Raw genomic sequence first — 20,171 nt, forward strand, 5'->3', positions numbered from 1 at the left:
AAGAATGTAATCAATGTCACTGAACTGTGCATGTAGAAATTTTTGAAAATGTGTCATTTTGGCTATATTTTCACAAAAAAAGAAAAGAGGTTGTCATGATTTGAATTATGTCCCCCAAAAAATGTGTGTATCAGTTTGGCTAGGCCATGATTCCTGGTATAGTGTGATTTTCCTGTATGTTGTAAACCTGCCTCTATGTTGTTAATGAGGGATGATGGGTGGCAATTGTGTTAGTAAGGCAGGACTGGATCTACAAGACTGGATTGCATCCTGAGGCAATCTCTTGAGATAAAAGACAGAAGTGAGCAGAGAGACGGGGGGGACCTCATACCATCAAGAAAACAGTGCCAGGAGCAGAGCGCATCCTTTGGACTGGGGTCCCTGCACGGAGAAGCTCCTAATCTGAGGGAACACTGATGAGAAAGCTGAGAGAGAGAAAGCCTTCCCCTGGAGCTGACAGCCTGAATTTAGACTTTTAGCCTACTTTAACTGTGAGGAAATAAACTTCTCTTCATTAAAACCATCCACTTGTATTTCTGTTATAGTAGCACTAGATTACTAAGACAGAATTTGGTACTGAGAGTGGGGTGCTGCTCTAACAGATACCTAAAATGTGGAAGTGGTTTTAAAACTGAATGAATAGATGTGCGGCAGTGACAGAGGACCACCAGCAGCAGAGAACCTACAGTATCAGAGAAGCGACAGCAGCAGAGAACCAACAGCAGCAGAACCAGGAGACCAGTGCGAGACAGCGCTGCAGCCGACCCACGGAGCGAGAGAGCTGAGTGCCTGTGCGCGAAAGGCTTCCTGGTGGAGTGGGGTGCCTCCGGGCACTTATTGGTTGAGCTAGGCTTGCCGACCCACGGAGCGAGAGAGCTGAGTTCTTGGGTGCAGGAGGCTTCCTGGCAGAGTGGGGTGCCTCCGGGCACTTATACCGGTGGAGCTACAGAGCTTTGGAACATTTGCACCAGCAGGGCAGATGCGGGCATAAGGCCCGAGGGCCAAGAGGCCACAGGAAACAGAAGCAGAAGCTGCAGAGACAAGGGACACAAAATGCCAAGCTGCCTGAGTCTCAAAAGTTATGGCCGTGACCTCAGGGATTTCAAAGGGTGGAGCAAGGGCCTTGGTGCTTCCAAGGGTAGAGTAGCCGCTCAGATAGACTAGGAGAATGGTCTGCCTAAAGCCAAGGGAGCAGAGTTGTTATCCCAGTGGGCTTGGAAGGCGGAGCTGAAGCCCAGGGCCGAGGGGCCTCCACTCAAAATCCAGAGACTGCGGCCAATACCTAGATTCTGGAGGTCAGGGCTATTGTGTAAATTGTCTCAGAGAACAGAGGATTATTTTCAAAGCCTTGAGAGCTAATGTAATATTTTCTGCTAAGTTGCTTGGTGCCTGTTACACCTTCTTTCCCTGCAATTTCTCCCATTTGTAATGGCAGTGTCTAGCTTGTGCCTGTTCTGCCATTGTACCTTTGGAAGCAGGTAACTTGTATTCTAGATTTCACAGATGAAGAGGAATTTTTGGATTTTGGACGTGGAGTTAAGACTTTTGCTATGATATGATGGGGTGAATATGTTTTCCATGTTGCAAGGATGTGATTTTTTGGGGGCCAAAGGGTGGAATGTCATGGTTTGAATTATGTCCCCCAAAAATGTGTGTATCAGTTTGGCTCGGCCATGATTCCTGGTACAGTGTGATTTTCCTGTATGTTGTAAACCTGCCTCTATGATGTTAATGAGGGCGGATGGGTGGCAGTTGTGTTAGTAAGGCAGGACTGGATCTACAAGACTGGATTGTGTCCTGAGGCAATCTCTTGAGATATAAAAGACATAAGTGAGTAGAGAGACAGGGGGACCTCATACCATCAAGAAAGCAGTGCCAGGAGCAGAGCGCATCCTTTGGACTGGGGTCCCTGCACGGAGAAGCTCCTAATCTGGGGGAACACTGATGAGAAAGCTGAGAGAGAGAAAGGCTTCCCCTGGAGCTGACACCCTGAATTTAGTCTTTTAGTCTACTTTAACTGTGAGGAAATAAACTTCTCTTCATTAAAACCATCCACTTGTGGTATTTCTGTTATAGCAGCACTAGATGACTAAGACAGAGGTGGAGAAGGGAGAGGATTGACAGGTCGTGAGGTTGTTAATGAATATCATAAAACAATAGGTGTACTGACTGTTTAATGAGAAACTATTTGTTCTGTAAACCTTCACCTAAAGTACACTAAAAAAATAAAGAAAGAAAGAAATGTTCTTTTGACAGTGAATGCAATGCCATTCTTCTTCAAGTTGTCTTTCCTGGCATAGTATACTATAGGATTATGTGATTCAAAATGGCCAATACCAGTCCATTTCAGCTCACTAATGCCTAGGATATTGATGTTTACGTGTTCCATTTCATTTTTGACAATTTCTATTTTCCTCGATTCGTACTCTGTATATTGCACGTTCCAGTTATTAATGGATATTTGCAGCTGTTTCTTCTCATTTTGTTTCATGCCACATCAGCAAATGAAGATCTCAAAAGCTTGACTCCATCCACGTCATTAAGGTTGACTCTACTGTAAGGAGGCAGCTCTTCCCCCATCGTCTTTTGAGTGCCTTCCAACTTGGAGGGTCCATCTTCAGGCACTATATCAGACAGTGTTCCACTGTTATTCATAAGGTTTTCACTGGCTAATTGTTTTCAGAAGTAGACTGCCAGGTCCTTCTTCTTAATCTGTCTTAGTCTGGAAGCTCAGCTGAAACCTCTCTGCCATGGATAACTGTGCTGTCATTTGAATACTGGTGACATAGCTTCCAGCATCACAGTAACACACAAGCCCCCAAAATATGAGAAACTGACAGACACATGGGGGATATATATATCCCAGATATATATATATAAACAAACTCATTGCTGTCAAGTCGATTTTGACTCACAGCGACCCCATAGGACAGAGTAGAACTGCCTCATAGTATTCCTGAGTTGTAGCTAGTGGATTCGAACTGCTGACTTTTTGGTTTGTAGCCAAGCTCTTAACCATTGTGCAACCAGGGATCAATGTATATATATATATACATATATATATATCATGCACACACACATACACATACATATATATGTATGTATATATATATATATATAGAGAGAGAGAGGTTAATCTCAAGGAAATGGCTCATGTGACTGTAGAGGCAAGTCCCAAGTCCATGGGTCAGAAATCAGGCTGGAGGCTTCTCCTGACTCGTAGCTGCAGGGGCTGCCGAACCCAAGATCGACAGGTCAGACAGCAGGCTGCTGGCTCACAGGCTGCTGAGGCCAATGAATCCCAAGTTTGGCAGGCAATATGGCAGGCCACTGACTCAAGTCCCAAGAACTGGAGGTCAGATGATGAAGAGCTGGATCCAGGATCCAGAGTGAGCAAATGCCAGCAAGCTTTGTGAGAACATTCATATATATTGAATGCAGGCCACAGTCCCAAGAAAACTCCCCTTAAAACCAGCTGGCTGATCACATCAGATTACATCATGGAGGTGATTACATTATATCACAAAATAGAGGATAACTACATCATTGTATAGCTGCCAAATTACATCATTACATAACTTCCAAACTACATTATTACATAAGTGCCAAACTACATCATTACATAGCTGCCAAACCACTGAGAATCATGGCCCAGCCAAGGTGACACACAATTATAACCATCACAAGGAGGATTTGGGCAACTATAGCCTAAGGAAGTAGTTGTAATAATAGAGGTATTTATTTTTCCACATTTCCACAGTCCTATGTCATGCCACATATCATCTCCAGCTGTTTACACAGTTAACTAGTTTAATAATTATTTTGAAGTTCCCACTAATAGCTCTTGGGAGAGTCACTCAGTCTAAGCCCTCACCATAGCATAAACAATCTTCTTACATAAGAACTTATATCACCAGGTTGACACCAGATAAGAGATATATAAGGTAAGGAATAGATTAGTATAGATCTCCAACAAGTTCAGTTCTTTTTCAATAAGTTAAGCAGGGGAAAGGAACTAGGGGATGTAAGGAGACATCAAGTATGATTGCAGCCTGAAGCGAGAGGAAGATTAATCACAAGAGGAACTGAGGACTGCCTTTGGGTTGAAATTCAGGTCTCAGAAGCAGGCTGGTGGGATTCTGGGTCCTGGGCTGCTGAACATACAATAGCTTTTACCCTAGCATTCTTACAAGTGGCAGTCACTCCCTAGAAATTCCTGTGATTTCATAACTAATTTAATAAATTTATTCTGGTATTAGCTGTCTCTGCTTGTCATTGCATATTGCTTTAAGGTGTAAACTATAACAAAGATTTTGAGAACACATATAAATTCATTATATGACTATTTAGTTTATTTGTAAAAGATCATTTAGAATGTCTTAAACTCACAAACTTCCAAAACTTCCTTAATAAATTGCTCAGGCAGAATAGCATTAGTGTAGTGTCAAAAAGATTTCAAGACAATATTTATACAAAGTAATAACATATTCTTCCTACCTTAGTGGTTTGAAAGATAATGCTCAGCAATGTCCAATAAAATACCTTGAAGTATTATGTGTACCCAATCTTATGGAATCCCAGAGGATTCATTGCCTAATCTTTATGAAAGATAGATTTTCTTGTGTGTGTTTAATGGTGATTTTTTTGCAGTAACTAAGGCCAAGATTTCAGGACAGAAATTTGATGCTGGAAATATTTACTATAGTGCTGGCACATAAACAAAGAGCTATTAGACATTAATGCTTTTTTTTCCATAAACTTTTTATAGCATTTCATTTTTAATTGCTGCCAATCTGCTGATTTTATTTTAAATAGATGTTTTAAGACTATGCTTTGTCAAAACAGACAGATGTATCATTAAATTCCTTCCCAAGTTACACATTAGGCAATGTCTTTTTTTCATGTACAACTGAGGTATTTGAATTTGTTATAATCTGGAGTAAAAAGAAAGCCATAGAGTTGATTTTCTGATCAAAAGGCCCTATAATTTACAACTGATTGTTCTGGTTGCATACGGTTTTGTGAAATGCATATTGGCCAAAGTGAGGGTTCCAAGTGCTCATTCTTGCAGGTCACTGTGGCATGCTTTTATTAGAAGTGTCCACTTTAGAAGTCTCTGGGGTTGCTTTTCTTGTCTATTAATCATCTATTTAAAGAAATGTGTGAAAGACAGTAAATTAATCAGATAATTCTCAAAGGTTCCTTTACAAAGGTTTACATATTAGTGTTCCATCGCTGCTATAAAAAATTACCTGGTGCTTACCTGTTGCTGTGATGATGGAAGCCATGCCACTGGTATTTCAAATATCAGCAGGGCCACCCATGGTGGACAGGTTTTAGTGGAGCTTCCAAACTAAGACAAACTAGGAAGAAAGGCCTGGTGATATACTTCCAAAAATTAGCCAATAAAAGCTTTGTGGATCACAACAGAACATTGACTCACTTGCTTTGGACACATTATCAGGAGGGATCAATTGCTAAAGGAGAGAGACATCAAGTTTAGTGAAGGAGAGAGCCAGTGAGGACGAGGGAGACCCTTGGTGAGATGGATTGGCATAATAGCTGCAGTGATGGACTCAAACATGCTGGCAATTGTGAAGATGACACAGGATTGGGCAATATTTCATTCTGTTATGCATAAAATCACCATGAGTCAGAGTTGACTCAACAGCAGCTAACAACAACAGTGATTTAAAAGAGTACAAATTTAGCTTCCTACAGCTCCAGAAGGCAGGGCCAAGATGGCAGAGTAGTCAGATGCTTCTGGTGGTCCCTCTTACAACAAAGACCGGAAAAAACAAGTGAATCAATTATATATGACAATCTAAGAGCCGTGAACATCAAAGGCAAAGTTGAGGAATCAGACTGAGTGGCAGGGGTAGGGAGAGATGGTTTGGAAGCTGCAAGGAGTTGCCAGACCTGACCAGGTGAGAGCCTGAGCCCTTCAGTCTGGATCAGCTTGCAGTACCCTGTGAGGAAGGCAAGCAGCGACGCTCAGGAGGCGTTTTCCATACCGGGAGAGACACAGTGGCAGAGAGTCTACTTGGCCATCCAGAACCAGTGAGAAGCAGCCCTCGATTCACATAAGATAAGTACTTGTGCTGGCCTACTGAGCAGGTCAAAAACACCTCCCTTAGGGAAAAACTTCTCTCCCATTTACCTCCCTGCTCCCTGCACTGCACTGGGTCCAGGACAGCTTCAGTAATTGTCAAGTCCCCTGAGCTGGAAGTAGGACCCATCACGTGCCCTGAGCCATTCTCCCAGCCTTGGAGAGAGAACAAATTAACAAACAGGGGAAAAAATAATCTGTTGGCTCCCCCAAGCCAGGAACTCAGGGTAGGCACAGCTCCTTTGCCTAGGCACAGGCATAACGGGTCAATGGACTTTGAGTGCTTGTCCTCCTGCATAGACTTGTGTGGGCCCATTTCAACATGGTAGTCCCAGATTACCCCAGTACAACAGGGTATATACCTGAAGTCTAACTTCAACAGTTTCAGCTGTGAAGTGGCAGGTTTATGACATTTGACATTGCTCTGCCCATTAAGCAGGGTCTTTACATACCCACATCAGGGACCTGAGGACTGTTGGCTCCACCCATGCCACCTAGCCATCTGTGACAGGGACCCAAGAATAAGTAGTGCCCCCTAGTCCTTAGAGACAACAGCATTGGGTGCTTATAGTCCAGCTGCAAAACCCATCCACCTATGCGCTCTAGGGAACAGGGACATGCTTTCCTCCCAGACACTTAGAGGCAGCCGTTGGCCCCCTGCCTTGCTCAGTGTGTGACCCCCTGCTGCAGCCAGATGCCTGTGCCTACACCAATCACCCATGCCTGCTAGGACTGTGAGAGCCTGCGCCACCCACTTGATGGCTGACTACCTGGACACCTGAGCTGAATGCATACAGGAGGAGTGGGCAGACTCCTGGGCTCACATACTTAGTGGGAGGTCTGGCCACCTGGTGGCAGGACGTTGGAGCTTCAGGGACACCAGTGATTGGGCTAGCTCACATGAGCAGCCTATTTGGGCACACCAAAACAAAACAAGAAGCTAGGACACAGTAAACAAACAAAATAAATAAATAAATAACTTGTTGATGGCTCCGACACAACAGTCAATATCAAATCACATAAAGAGGCAGACCAGGATGGCTTCAGCAAGCTCCCAAAACAAAGAATCAAATTTTCTGGAGGAAGAGAATTTCTTGGACTTACTGGAGGCAGAGTACAAAAGATTAATATATAGAACTCTTCAAGAGATCAAGAAGGAAATTATGCAAAATGCAGACCAAGCAATACAGGAACTTGAGAAGATTAGAGAGGAGGATAATGATGAATTTAACAGGCTGCAAGAATTCAGAAATCAGAAATCCAGAAGATTAATAATAAAATTAATAATTAAATTTCAGAATTACAGAACTCAATAGAAAGTCATAGGAGTAGAATTGAGGCAATGGAAGTCAGAATTAGTGAGACTGAAGATAAAGCACTTGACACCAACTTACTTGAGGAAAAATCAGATGAAAGGATTTTAAAAAATGAAGAAACCCTAAGAATTATGTAGGACTCTATCAAGAGGAATAACCTACGAGTGATTGGAATACCAGAACAGGGGAGGATAACAGAAAATACAGAGAGAATTGTTGAAGATTTGTTGGCAGAAAACTTCCCTGATATTGTGAAAGATGAGATGATATCTATCCAACATGCTCATCGAACCCCACGTAAGGTAGATCCTGAAAGAAATTCACCAAGACATATTATAATCAAACTTACCAAAACCAAAGATAAAGAGAGAATTTTAAGAGTGGCTAGGGATAAACATAAAGTCATCTACAAAGGAGAGTCAATAAAACTAAGATCAGACTACTCAGCAGAAACCATGCAAGCAAGAAGTCAATGGGATGACATATATAAAGCCTTGAAGAAAAAAAATTCCACCCAAGAATTATATATCCAGCAAAACTTTCTTTCAAATATGATGGCAAAATTAGGGCATTTCCAGATAAACAGAAGTTTAGGGAATTTGCAAAAACCAAACCAAAATTACAAGAAATACTAAAGGGAGTCCTCTGGTTAGAAAATCAATAACATCAGATAACAACCCAAGACTAGAAAACAGGACAGAGCAACCAGATACCAACCCAGATAGGGAAGTCACAAAAATAAATCAAAGCTAAAACACTGATAATAGGGAAACTGAGATGTCAATATGTAAAAGATGACTAAAAAAAGGGACTAAAAAAATGTAGACATAGATTTTTCATATGGAGAGGAAGTCAAGGCGATACAAAGAAATATAAGACTGGTTTAAACTTAGAAAAATAGGGGTAAATATTAAGGTAACTACAAAGAAAACTAACAATCCTACACATCAAAATAAAAAACAAGAAAAATATAAAGACTCAGCAAATACAAAATCAACGACAGTGAAAAAGATGAAAATATAATACATAAAGAAAAACGACTCAGGATGGAAAATTAAGTGGAACAAAGAAACTGTCAACAACAACACACACAAAAAGACATCAAAATGACGGCACTAAACTTGTATCTGTCAATAACTACGCTGAATGTAAATAGACTAAATGCACCAATAAAGAGACAGAGCGTGGCAGATTGGATAAAAAAAACAAGACCCATCTATATGCTGCCTACAAGAGACACACCTTAGACTTAAAGACACAAACTAAAACGCAAAGGGTAGTATCTTACAGCTTCAAAGGTCAGAAATCTGAAATCAGTTTCGCTGGGCTAAAATCAAGGTGTTGGTAGGCTACATTCCTTTTGAAAGCCTTAGAGGAGAATCCGTTTCCTTGCTTTTTACAGCTTCTAGAGGCCACCTGCATTTCTTGGCTCATGGCTCCTTCCATCTTCAAAGTGGGCAGGATAGCATTTTCAAATCTCTCTCTGAGTCCAACCCTCATGCCTCAAACTTTCATTATGAAGACACTTGTGATTACATTGGGCCCATGTGGAAAATCCAGGTTAATCTCCTCATTGCAAAATCCTTAGCTTAATAACATCTGGAAAGTTCTTTTGCCGTGAAAGATTACATATCCACAGGTTCCAGGGATTAGGACGTGGACATCTTTGGGGGCCATCATTCTGTTGATCACAAGTAACATCCAATGAATGCATAGTAAGCAATTTCTGTGTGCAAATTCCTTTTGTAAAGGAGAAAGTTCATGATAGGTCTCCTTTCAGCTGAACAACTCTGGAAAGTCATCTTATTAACAAACATGTAAACAGTTTTGGTAAATGTAACGAAAAAGAGATTATCTTGAAAAGAGGAGCCTATCTTCCAGTAAGGGAGGCATCTAAATACAGTGAATCTCTTCGAGAACTATATGTATACCTTTGTCTATTGCACTCCCCTCAAGAACACAGAACAGCGATGCCACAACATTCTTCAGTGACCTTTTGTTTTCTCATTGCATCAAGAAAATTCAAACTTCTAATCTCAGAATTATGGCCCATGAGTCATGCAAGTGGTTTGCACTCAGCTACTAACCAGAATGTTGGCAGTTCAAATCCACCTAGCGGTACTGCAGAAGAAAGCCCTGGTGATATACTTCCATAAGATTACAGTCATTGAAAGCCCTATGGAATGCAGTTCTAGCCTGACACACCTGAGGTCACATGAATTGGAATTGGCTCAAAGGGAACAGGTCAATCTCAGAATTGAGAGAGAAAAAGGTAAAAGAAAAGTAAACCATCATTACTGTGTTTTCCTTATGTTCCACCAGGGTCAAAGACTGAGGTTAAATACTAGCTTAAAAATTTAGAAACTTCAAAAAAGGCATCTCACTCAGTATGGAAAAAAATGAAACCTGGCAGTGGATCCCACTAACAGGGATGATGGGGAAATTTCTGTCAACTCTGGCAGTTCCCATGTTCTGAGAGTGGTGCAGTTTACCCAGTCACACAAAATGACGGTGCCTCTCAGTCTCAGAGTAAGCCAGCTCCTGAGGAGACTCTAGTTGGTTTGAATGTTAGAAGAGTGATAGAAGAAAAGCAAGCCCTGCGTTTTACGTACAGCCTGTCATTGGAGAAACCTGTGCATTATTGTTAGTAAGCGTCACTAAATCCTGAAAAAAATGTTCCTTTGGCCCTAAAACCGTCCCTATTTTTGACACTAAATGTCGTTTCTGTTCCTTTTACTGTCTCCAGGGTGCATGTAAACCTCCCTTTACTTCCTGGAGCTTGTCAAGTGTTGACCACTTTAGTTTTTGCTGAGCCGACCAATATCCCATTGGGTTCTGGAGTCTCAATCAATTCCATAGAGGAGTTTCCTTGTGACCACTGAATCAGGTTTACTCTTTACTCACCAAAGAGAGATACTTTTATATTTCCTCCAAGTTCTTTGGACCCTTGAACTGAGAGAAGGATCTGTGTGGGCCTATCTGTGCATTCCATCTTCAGAGGTATTTTGATTGACTCTCTGGGGACAGGTCCCAGCACCTGCTGCCAATGTTTGTAGCAGCTCTGTCTCTGACTTTTCTTTCTTCCTATCAAGTTAAGCAAAATGAATTGATGTTTACTACCAGAACCACTTTTTCCCTTTGTAAGGTAGTGATCACTGATTTTCAAAACTTATTTAGTTATTTTTCTGTTCGTTCACCATTCATTTATCGAAATGTTGAGATTTGTGTGTTGCTGTGATACTGGAAGCTATGCTACCATGGTATTAAATACCAGCAGGATCACCCATGGTGGACAGGTTTTAGTGGAACTTCCAGACTAAGATAGTGATCTAGGAAGAAAGACCTAGTAATCTACTTCTGAAAATTAGCCAGTGATCACAGAATATTCTTTAAGACTTTGACTCTTTTACTTTGGATCCATCATCAGGAGGGACTGATCTCTGGAGGACATCATATTTGGTAAACAACAGAGGCAAGAGAACTCCTCCTTGGGATGGATTGACAAAATGGCTTCAAGAAAGGACTAAAACATACCAATAATCATGATTATACATGGGGTTGGCATGAGTCTGAGCTGACTCAACAGCTACTGACAACTATGTACAAGGGTACAAGGCACTGTGCTTGGAATTCATAAGGATTCTACTTCTGAGTCCAAAGAATAAACAGCATGAATGGGTAGAAGAGAGAGAACACAGGTTCTCTCTAAGTCTAGACCTGAGTTTGTCACAATGTCACCAACATAGTGTGACCTTGAGAAAATCCCCACCACTCCCAGGGTGTTTGTCTCCTCCACCATGAAAGAGGGTGGTAGTGTTGCATGATAGCATCCAGCCCTGGATTCAAACCAGTGTACACCCAGGGGTGCAGGACTCCTGCCTGCTTCAGCTGTTGTTGATATTTGCCATAGAGTCAATTCTGAATTATAGGGAAATCTTAGGGAGAGGACAGGGTGGAAAGGCTTCTTCTAAACGGGGATATACTTTAAAGGGAACCCTTCATTTATCTCCCCAGTATAAAAATTCCCCCTTACTAGTATGATTACAGGAAAAAGAGATGAGACCTGCTTAAAAAGAACCCGATGCAAAGAAATAAAATGTTTAGGTATTATAAAAATAGGATGGCAGAAATTTTTATAAAAGTAACGTATTTTAAAAAATTACAAAAGGAGTACATACACACTGTCAAAAATTTAGAAAGTAATACAAAGCAAAGGGAGGGAGAGGGTTAAAAGTATAATCCACTATTGAAATTGATCAAACATGCAGTCAAGATACATTGATAATTACCGGTGATTGGAATGCAAAAGTTGGAAACAAAGAAGGATTGGTAGTTAGAAAATATGGCATTGGTGATAGAAACGATGCCAGAAATCACATGATAGAATTTTGAAAGACCAACAACTTCTTCTTTGCAAATACCTTTTTTCACCAACCTAAACATCCACTATACACATGGACCTCGCCAGATGGAATACACAGGAATCGAGTCTCCTACATCTGTGGAAAGAGACGATGTTAAAGCTCGATATCATTAGTCAGGCAAAGCTAGGAGCCAATTGTGGAACAGACCATCAATTGTTCATATGCAAATTCAAGTTGAAACTGAAGAAAATTAGAACAAGTCCACGAGAGCCAAAGTACGACCTTGAGTATATCCCACCTGAATTTAGAGACCATCTCAAGAATAGATTTGATGTGTTGAACACTAATGACCGAAGACCAGACAAGTTGTGGAATGACATCAAGGACGTTATACATGAAGAAAGCAAGAAGTCATTAAAAAGACAGGAAAGAAAAAAAAGACCAAAATGGATGTCAGAAGAGACTCTGAAACTTGCTCTTGAACGTTGAGTAGCTAAAGCAAAAAGAAGAAATGATGAAGCAAAAGAACTGAACAGAAGATTTCAAAGGGCAGCTGGAAAAGACAAAGTAAAGTATTATAATGACATGCACAAAGAGCTGGAGATAGAAAATCAAAATGGAGGAGCATGCTTGGCATTTCTCAAGCTGAAAGAACTAAGAAAAAATTTGAGCCTCGAGTTGTAATAGCAAAGGAGTCTAAGAGGAAAATATTAAACAACACAGAAAGCATCAAAAGAAGATGGAAGGAATACACAGAGTCACTATACCAAGAAGAATTAGTCGATGTTCAACCATTTCAGGAGGTAGCATATGATCAGGAACCGATGGTACTGAAGGAAGAAGTCCAAGCTGCACTGTAGGCATTAGTGAAAAACAAGGCTCCAGGAATTGATGGAATGTCAATTGAGATGTTTCAACAAACGGATCCAGCGCTGGAAGTGCTCGACTATGCCAAGAAATTTGGAAGACAGCTACCTGGCCAACCGACTGGAAGAGATCCTATTTATGCCTATTCCCAAGAAAGGTGATCCAATTGAATGTGGAAATTATCAAACAATATCATTAATATCACACGCAAGTAAAATTTTGCTGAAGATCATTCAAAAGTGGCTGCAGCAGTATATCAACAAGGAACTGCCAGAAATTCAGGCCAGATTCAGAAGAGGACGTGGAACCAGGAATATCACTGTTGATATCAGATGGATCCTGGCTGAAAGCAGAAAATACCAGAAAGATGTTTACCTGTGTTTTGTTGACTATGCAAAGGCATTCGACTGTGTGGTTCATAACAAATTATGGATAACATTGAGAAGAACGGGAATTCCAGAACACTTAATTGTGCTCATGAGGAACCTGTACATAGATCAAGAGGGAGTTGTTTGAAGAGAACAAGGAGACATTGCATGTTTTAAAGTCAGGAAAGGTGTGTGTCAAGGTTGCATCCATTCACCATACCTGTTCAATCTGTATGCTGGGCAAATAATCCCAGAAGCTGGACTATACGAAGAAAAACGTGGCATGAGGATTGGAGGAAGACTCATTAACAACCTGGGTTATTCAGATGACACAACCTTGCTTGCTGAAGGTCAAGAGGACTTGAAGCACTTACTGATGAAGATCAAAGACCACAGCCTTCACTATGGATTACACCTCAATATAAAGAAAACAAAAATCCTCACAATTGGACCAATAAGCAACATCATGATAAATGGAGAAAAGACTGAAGTTGCCAAGGATTTCGTTTTACTTGGATCCACAATCAACACCCATGGAAGCAGCAGTCAAGAAATCAAAGACACATTTTGTTGGGCAAATCTGCTGCAAAAGACTTCTTTAAAGTGTTGAGAAGCAAAGATGTCACCTTGAAAAGTAAGGTGCACCAGGCCCAAGCCCTGGTATTTTCAATTGCATTATATGCATTTGAAAGCTGGACAATGAATAAGGAAGACCAAAGAAGAACTGATGCCTTTGAATTGTGGTGCTGGCGAAGAATATTGAATATACCATGGACTGCCAAAAGAACAAATTTGTGTTGGAAGAAGTACAACCAGAATGCTCCTTAAAAGCAAGGATGGTGAGTCTATGCCTTTCATACTTTGGACAGGTTTTCAGCAGAGATCAGTTCCTGGAGAAGGACATCATGCCTCGTACAGTACAGGGTCAGCAAAATGAGGAAAACCCTCAATGAGATGGATTGACACAGTGGCTGCAACAATGGGCTCAAGGATAACTGATTGTGAGGATGGCAAAGGACCGGGCAATGTTTCTTTCTGTAGTACATAGGGTCGCTATGAGTCACAACAAACTTGACAGCACCTAACAACAAAAGCAACTACTCTTGTGAGATATTCACTGTTAATATTTTAGTGTACTTCTGTCTTAGACTGGGTTCTCTAGAGAAGCGAAACTAGTAAAACATATATATAAAGAGAGATTTATATCAAGGAAATGGCTCATGCCATTGTCAAGGCTGGAACTTCCCAAGTCCGTGGGTCAGGCTGGAGGCTTCTCCTGACTCACGTAGCTGCAGGGGCTGGCGAACCTAAGATCGGCAGGTCAGACAGCAGGCCTCTGGCTCACAGGCCACGAAGACCAATGAATCCCAAAATCAGCAGCCAAGACGGAGGTAAGTGGATAGCTAAAGTCCCAAGAACCAGAGGCCAGAGGAACAGGAGCCAGCTGCAGGATCCAGAGTGAGAAAAGCCCACCAGCCTTGCCAAAAAAGTCCATCGATATTGAATGCAGGCCACACTCCCATGGAAACCCCCTTTTAACTGATTGGCTACTATGGCAGATCTCACCATGGAGGTGATCACATTATATTAGATCATATCATGGAAGTGATTACATCATTATACAACTGCCAAACTTTATCATAGTTACCAAACCACTGAGAATCATGGCCCAGCCAAGTTGACACACAATCTTAACCATCACAGTCCACCCCTTGTCAACTTGACACTTGTACACATCTTTAAACTATATGTAATCTCTGAGTAAAGACAATTATAAAGTCATACTTGAGCCTACATGATTCAACTAACATGAGTACAACTGAAAATGTACTAGCCCTGTTTACATTTTATATTTTACAAGTGAAGAAAAAAAATTTGATGCACACATACAAGGAAGAAATACAACAAGTACAGTCCTCATTTCAGTGGACTGTGGTCGTAACTGGTATTTAGAACTACCTTCTTCTACCACCCTTTGCCCTAAGCAATCACTCAGCTGGCTGTGGTTCTTTGCCTGGTAGGATGACCCAAACTTTCATTCCTGAAGGTTTCTGAGCCATTGGTAGTCATGTTGGAATTGGGTTGCTGTAGTTTTACATTGACTTTAATCACAGGGCATGGTAGTACTAAGAGCCAACTTAAGGGAGCTCCTGCATTCTAATATAAATCCAATTTCCTATTGGTAATCAGGATCAAGCACACTAACCAATATGATAACTCCCTTCTTTGCCTGTTGATCCAGAGGCATAAGGAGCCCAAAGGGGCTGGGTGGCATTCTCAGCTTCCAGTTCAATGGCATCAGTGATGTGTTTCCAGGTGGGAGCATTCCTCCCTTTGAAACTAAGACCTCTAGACTGCAGAGCATAGGGTTGCGAGGACAGGAAACAAAAGTTTTGTGAGCAGATCACTAGGGGTAATAGTGAGTGGTGCCACTCTCATTTCTACCCCTTGATTCCTGGACCCATGAATCCTGGCTATGGGAGAAACAGCGCCATGTATTGGAAGCTGATTTAGAGCATATATACAGCCTCCTGGAGAACACTGCCCCAACCCTGTAAGATATTGCCACTTAGCTGGCACTGTAATTGTGTCTTTAGAAGACCATCCAATCGTTCTATAAAGCCAGCTGCTTCAGGGTGATAGGGGACATAGTAAAACCAGTGAATTCAATGAGCATGGGCCCATTGCTGCACTTCATTTGCTGTGATACGAGTCCCTTGACCTGAGCCAATGCTGTGTGGGATACCATGATGGTGGATAAAGAATTCTGTAAGTCCATGGCTGGTAGTTTTGGCAGAAGCATTGCATGCCATGAAGGCAAATCTGTATCCAGAGTGTCTATTCCAGTAAGAACAAAATGCTGCCCTTTCCATGATGGAAGTGGCCCAGTGTAATCAACCTGCCACCAGGTTTCTGGCTGATCACATCGAGGAATGGTGCCATATCAGAACCCAGTGTTGGTCTCTGCTGCTGGCAGATGGGGCACTCAGCAGTGGCTGTAGCAAAGTCGGCCTTGGTAAGTGGAAGTCCGTGTTGCTCAGCCCATGCATAACTTCTATCCCTGCCACCATGGCTACTTTGTTCATGAGACCATCGGGCAATTATGAGAGTTGCTGAGGAAAGAGGATGTTTGGTTTCCAAAGAACGTGTCATCCTATCCACTTGATTGTTAAAATCCTCCCCTGCTGAGGTCACCTTGTGGCGAGTATTCTCATAAGACACAAATATCTTCACTTCTTTGGCCCATTCAGAGAAGTCTGTCCACAAACCTCTTCCCCATACCTCCTTGTCTCCAGTTTTCCATACATGTTTCATCCAAGTCCCTCACCACCCAGCCAAACCATTGGCCACAGCCCACGAATCAGTATACAATCGCACATCTGGCCATTTCTCCTTCCAAGTAAAGTGAACAACCAAGTGCACTGCTCGACATTCTGGCCAGTGGGAGGATATTCCTTCACCAGTATCCTTCAGGGGAGGTCCAAGAAAGGGGCTGTAGTGCTGCTACTGTCCACTTTCGAGTAGTGCCTGCAAATTATGCAGAATCATCTGTAAACCAGGCACGAATTTTCTCTTCCTCAGTCAACTGATCATAAGGAACTACCCATGAGGCCATAGGTACAGACTGAGAGATGGAAGGTAATGTGACAGAAGTGGAGACCATGGGCATTTGGGCCACTTGCTCATACAACTTACTTGTGCCTTCAGGTCCTGCTCAGGCCCGATCTCATATATACCACTTCAATTTAATGATGGAGTGCCACTGTGGATGTCCAACTTTATGACTCTGTGGGTCAGACAACACCCAGTTCATGATGGGAAGCTCAGGTTGCATTGTGACTTGGTGGTCCATGGTTAAGTGTTTAGTCTCTACTAAGGTCCAGTAATAAACTAAAAGCTGTTTCTCAAAAGGAGAGTAGCTACCTGCACAGGATGGCAGGCGTTGCTCCAAAGTCCTAATGGTCTGTGCTGTAATTCACTAGTAGGGGCCTGCCAAAAACTACACACAGCATCTCTATCTGCCACTGACACTTCAAGCACCAGAATCATATATCCCAAGTGGCAGAGCAGCTTACATGGCAGCCTGAACCTGTTGCAGAACCTTCTCTTCTTCTGAGCCCCACACAAAACCAGCAACTTTTTGAGTCACCTGATAAATAGGCCAGAATAGCACACCCAACTGAGGGATATGTTGCCTCCAAAATCCAAAGAGGCTGACTAGGTGTTGTGCCTCATTTTTAGTTGTGTGAGGGGCCATATGCAATAACTTATCCTTCACTTTAGAAGGAATATCTTGACATACCCCACACCACTGAACTCCTAGAAATTTCACTGAGATTTTGAATTTTTGTTGGATTAATTTCCCACCCTCTAGCACGTAAATGTTTTACAAATAAGTCCAAAGTCATTAACACTTCTTCCTTACTAGGTCCAATCAGCATAATGTCATCAATGTAAGGGACCAGTGTGACATCTTGTGGAGAGGAAAAGCGATCAAGTTCCCTGCAGACTAAAATACGACATACGGCTGGAGAGTTGATACAGCCCAGAGGTAGGGCACTGCAGGTGTACTGTTGCTTTTGCCAGTTGAAGGCAAACTGTTTCTTGTGGTCCTTTGAAACAGGTATGGAGAAAAAGTCATTAGCCTGATCAGTAGCTGCATACCAGGTACCAGGAGATACATTAATTTGCTCAAGCAATGAAACCGCACCTGAAAAGACAGCTGCAACTGGAGTCACCACCGTGTTAAGTTTTTGATAATCTACTCTCGTTCTCCAAGATCCATCTGTTTTTTTGCACAGGCCAAATAGGCAAGTTGAATGGAGATGCGGTAGGAATCACCACCCCTGCATTCTTCAAGTCCTTGCTGGTGGTGGTTGTCTCTGCAATCCCTCTAGGAATATGGTATTGCTTTTTGCTTACTATTTTCCTAGGTAGGAGCAGTTCTAATGGTTTCCACTTGGCTTTTCCATAATAGCCCCTACTCCACTTGTCTGGGATCCAATGTGAGTGTTCCACCTGTTGCTGAGAGTATCCATTTATTCCAATTATGCGTTCTGGCAGTGGGGAAATCACTATGGGATGGGTTCAGGGACCCACTATACTTAATTTGAGGTGGACATGAGCTAAGACTCCACTAATAATCTGACCTCCATATGCCCCCACTGTGACTGGTGGGTCACAGTGACATTTTGGGTCCCCTGGAATTAGTGTCAGTTTAGAGGCAGTATCCAGCAATCCCCTAAAAGTCTGATTATTTCCTTTTCTCCAATGAAGAGTCACTCTCATGAAAGGTCATAGAATACCTTTGGGGAAGGCTGAAAGATCAACAGTATAAGTTTTTGGAAATGTAGTGGAGTTCTTCCTCAAGGGGATCCAGCCTCCCTTTCACACAAGGGGTTTTGAATCTGTACACTTGCTCAAGTATGGGAATTGATTGAGGGGCCATGACTCTTTATTCTGGATATTGGAGTTAGACTGCTGTTCACTTGATCTAGAATTCTGCTGCTTGTACAGATAAAGTAAATATTCAGTAGATTTCCTATCTATTTCACCCTTAGGGACACCATGATTAAGTAGCCAATGCCATCGGTCCACACAACTCAGACTATTCTGATTATTGCTTTCAATCTGCTGTCCATTACTGTGAACATTTCCACCTTGTCTTTTTCAATTAAGTGCTGCCACTTGTCCCCTACTAACACAGGGTCCAATCAGCCACATTATAGCTAGGTGTCTTAATTCATTTAGGGCAGTTACCATTGTCAAATCTGACTTACATAAAATAGGAATCACAGCAGCCTTCATGGATGCTGGGCTCCCTTCACAAATTTGTTCCCCACAGTTGTGTTAAAAGGTGTGTTCTCTGGGCACTCCATGTGTGGGTCTGTGGTTCAACCTGATAAATCCACTCTAACATGCCAATTTCCCTAAGTCTTTGGATACCTTCTTCTGCAGCATACCAAGGCAGGTCTGGTACTTCAACTTGATTTAGTGTAGGCCACCACATAATCCATGCTTCAGAGACCCAACCAAATAAAATATTAGATCTTTTCCACCCTCTCGAGCTGAAACAATGAATGAAGAATCTGTGCATATTGGGCCCATACCAACAAACTCAGACTGATTCATCTTTATGCTCCTTGCACCATTATCCCATACCCTTAATAGCCATTCCCACACATATTCCCCAGGTTTCTGTTTGTACATATTAGAAAAGTCAGGCAGCTCTTTTGGAGTGTAGTGTACCTCTTCCTGGGTCACACTTTGCACGTCACCTTTTGGGGCTTGCTTGGACTTAAGTCTATTTATAGGTCTAGAAGCCAAAATAGGTGATGGGATGTATTTTGAGAGCAAGCAGCATTGTCTTGTAAGGCATCTGCCTCAGGCTATGCCCCATGCAATGACTCATACAAAGGCTCTTCAGACACAGCTGTGTTTATCTCGCAAGATGGGGGTGAAGGGGCTAATGGTTTTACTGGGAAGGGTGATTTAATAGACAAAGATGGAGTAATCTCTTCAGATGGGAGTGAGAAGGCTAGTTCTGTTGGCAGGAGTGATTCAATGTAATTTAGGGGCTCAGTGTCCCCAGCTTCCTGATTATCTGCCCGTATGTCCCCATCCCAAGTTTCAGGATCTCATTTCTTCCCAATCAATGCCCTCACTTTAACTTCAGACACCATTTGAGGTTGGGAATTCAATTGGCATTGTAATTCAGCCACTCTTACAATAAGACTCTGGGTTTGGTTTTTGGGGCACAAGTGGAAACTTTGGGGTTGTTTATGTGGTGCTTGAGCTTTGACTGTGAAGTAGGCCCAACCAACCAGCTTCCTTATACTTCTCATTATGACAAAATTGTAGAAAAGTGTCATACATTCAATCACCCAGAGCCTCACCTCTCACCAATATCTGATCTATTGATGGTGATATTTTCCATATTTTTATTGCCACCTCATGCCATGGATTGGCAATGCCCTCTTTACTACCGGAAGCAGAGTCATCAATATCTTTAAGACTGACCAGACTTGAGAACCAATTTAGAAAACTCATCCTTACAATTTTGTTTCTCTAAAACCACTCTCAGTGCCAAATGTCTTAGGCTGGGTTCTCTAGAGGAACAAAACCAGTAAAGCATATATATATATAT

This window comes from Trichechus manatus, unplaced genomic scaffold (assembly GCF_000243295.1).
Source record: "Trichechus manatus latirostris isolate Lorelei unplaced genomic scaffold, TriManLat1.0 scaffold00055, whole genome shotgun sequence".
NCBI lineage: Eukaryota > Metazoa > Chordata > Mammalia > Sirenia > Trichechidae > Trichechus > Trichechus manatus.